Genomic DNA, 3,203 nt, shown 5'->3' with positions numbered 1-3,203 from the left:
AATAGTAAATGGTTGCAAAAACACACTTGACCTCTTACCCACAAATAATCCTGATCTAATAGAGAGCGTCATGATGGATACAGGTATTAGTGAACACAAGGTCATTGTAGCGAGGCTCAAAACCATATCGACCAAAACCACTAAAAATAAACGCAAAATATATCTATTTAAAACAGCAGATAAAACTTCGCTTGATGCCTTCCTAAGAGAGAGTCTCCATTTCTCCCAAGCTAATTATGTAAGTATAAACTAGATATGGCTCAAATTCAAAGATACAGTATCGACAGCAATAGATAGATTCATGCTGCATAAGTTAATAAGAGACGGGGCTGATCTACCATGGTACACAGAACACATCAGAACACAGTTACTGAATCAATGAAAAAAGCATGCCAAATTCAGAAGAACGCAAAATCCTCAAGACTGGCTAAGTTTCACAGAAGCTCGAAATTTAGTGCGGATGTCAATGCAAGATGCTTTTAATAGTTGCCACAATGAAACGTTGTCTCAAAATATGACAGAAAACCCAAAGAGATTCTGGTCGTATGTGAAGTATACCAGTGGCAAAAAACAGTCAATACAGTCACTGCGTGATAGTGTGGAAATGTTACCAATGATGGTGCCACTAAAGCAGAGTAACTAAATACAGTTTTCCATAATTCCTTCACGAAAGAAGGCGAAGTAAATATTCCAGAATTCGAAATCAGAGCAGCTGTTAGCATGAGTGACAAAAGGTAGATGTCTTAGGTGTTGCAAAATAGCTCAAATCACTTAAGAAAGGCAAGTCTTCCGGTCCAGATGGTATACCAGTCAGATTCCTTTCAGAGTATGCAGACACAATAGCACCTTTCTTAGCAATCATATACAACTGCTCACTTGATGAAAGGTCTGTTCCTAAAGACTGGAAATTAATACAGGTCATGCCAATATTCAAGAAAGGAAATAGAAGTAACCCATTGAATTACAGACCCATATCACTGACCTCAATTTGCAGTAGGATTTTGGAGCATATACTGTACTCGAACATTATGAATCACCTTGAAGAAAATGACTTATTGATACATAACCAACACAGATTCAGAAAATATCATTCTTGCGCAATGCAGATAAAACTTTATTCCCATGAAGTAATGAGTGCTGCCTACAAGGGATCTCAGATCGATTCCATATTCCTAGATTTCCAGAAGGCTTTTGATACCATTCCTCACAAGCGACTATTAATCAAATTGTGTGCATATAGAGTATCATCTCAGTTGTGTGACTGGATTTGTGATTTCCTCTCAGAGAGGTCACAGTTGGTAATGACAGATGGTAAGTCATCGAGTAGAACAGAAGTGATATCTGGCATTCCACAAGATAGTGTCATAGGCCCTCTGCTGTTCCTGATTTACATAAATGATCTAGTTGATAATCTGAGCAGCCCCCTTAGACTGTTTGCAGATGATGCTGTAATTTACTGTCTAGTAAAATCATCAGATGATCAATTCCAATTACAAAATGATCTAGAGAGAATTTCTGTATGGTTCAAAAAGTGGCAATTGGCACTAAACAAAGAAAAGTGCGTGGTCATCCACATGGGTACTAAAAGAAATCTGATAAATTTTGGGTATACGATAAATCACACAGATCTAAGGGCTGTCAGTTCGACTAAATACCTAGGAACTACAATTACGAGCAACTTAAATTGGAAAGACCACATAGATAATATTGTGGGGAAGGCGAAACAAAGACTGCGCTTTGTTGGCAGAACACTTAGAAGATATGACAAACCCACTAAAGAGACAGCCTACATTACACTTGTCTATCCTCTGCTGGGATATTGCTGCGCGATGTGGGATCCTTACCAGGTAGGACAGATGGAGGTCATTGAAAAAGTGCAAAGAATGGCAGCTCTTTTCATGTTATCACGCAATAGGGGTGAGAGTGTCACTGATATGATACGTCAGTTGGGGTGGCAGTCACTGAAACAAAGGTGGTTTTCTTTTCTATTTACGAAATTCCAATCACCAACTTTCTCTTCCGAATGCGAAAATATTTTGTTGACACCCACCTAAGTAGGGAGAAATGATCATCATAATAAAATAAGAGAAATCAGAGCTCGAACAGAAAGATTTAGGTGTTCCTTTCTCCCACACACCATTCGAGAGTGGAGTGGTAGAGAAGTAGTATGAAAATGGTTCGATGAACCTTCTGCCAGGCACTTGAGTGTGAATTGCAGAATAACCATGTAGATGTAGAATTGAACTGATTCTGCATTAGTGCTCTTCCCCATGTCCTTGACAATGCTACCAAGTTTGGTACTCGTACAGTAATTAGTTTCTGTATTATAATGTGTTAAACAGGGAAAGTTTAATTATAACCACCTGGTATATCTTGTCATCATGATATATTTGTACTCTCTGTTGTCTATCAGAGAGAGAGAGGATATGAACCAACTGTAGGCCAGAGGTCACAGCAGTCTAGTTTCATAAGCAGTACCAGTAAGTCATGACTGATTAGATCAACTGCTTTGGGTAAATCTAAGAATATCCCACAGTTTAACTAATTCCTACCCATGGTAAAGGACCATTTTCAAGAAATGAAAGGCTACTGTTTCTGTTTCTCTGTTCTTCGTAAACATCTTTTGAAAATTAGTAAAGATTTAATTTTTGTTCAGAAAATAGTGACACACTTATTACATCAGATGTTCTACGTTTTTTTGTAGATTTATTATTATTGTTGTTGTTGTTGTTGTTGTTGTGGTCTTCAGTTTGAAAACTGGTTTGATGCAACTCTCCTGTCTAGTCTATCCTTTGTGAGCCTCTTCATCTCTGAATAACTATGCAACTTACATCCATGTAAACCTGCATACTGTATTCATGCCTATATATCCCTCTATAATTCCTACCACATCACACTTGCCTCAATAACCAAACTGATGATTTCTTGATGCCTCAGGATGTGTCTTATAAAACAATCCCTTCTCATAGTCAAATTGTGCCATATATTTCTTTTTTCCCCCCAATTCAATTTAGTCCCCCCCCCACCCCCATGGACCTTGCCGTTGGTGGGGAGGCTTGCGTGCCTCAACGAAACAGATAGGTGTACCGTAGGTGCAACCACAATGGAGGGGTATCTGTTGAGAGGCCAGACAAACATGTGGTTCCTGAAGAGGGGCAGCAGCCTTTTCAGTAGTTGCACGGGCAACAGTCTGGATGATTGAC

Source organism: Schistocerca nitens, chromosome 1, assembly GCF_023898315.1.
Source record: "Schistocerca nitens isolate TAMUIC-IGC-003100 chromosome 1, iqSchNite1.1, whole genome shotgun sequence".
In the NCBI taxonomy this organism is placed as follows: domain Eukaryota; kingdom Metazoa; phylum Arthropoda; class Insecta; order Orthoptera; family Acrididae; genus Schistocerca; species Schistocerca nitens.
This window is presented reverse-complemented; position numbering follows the sequence as displayed.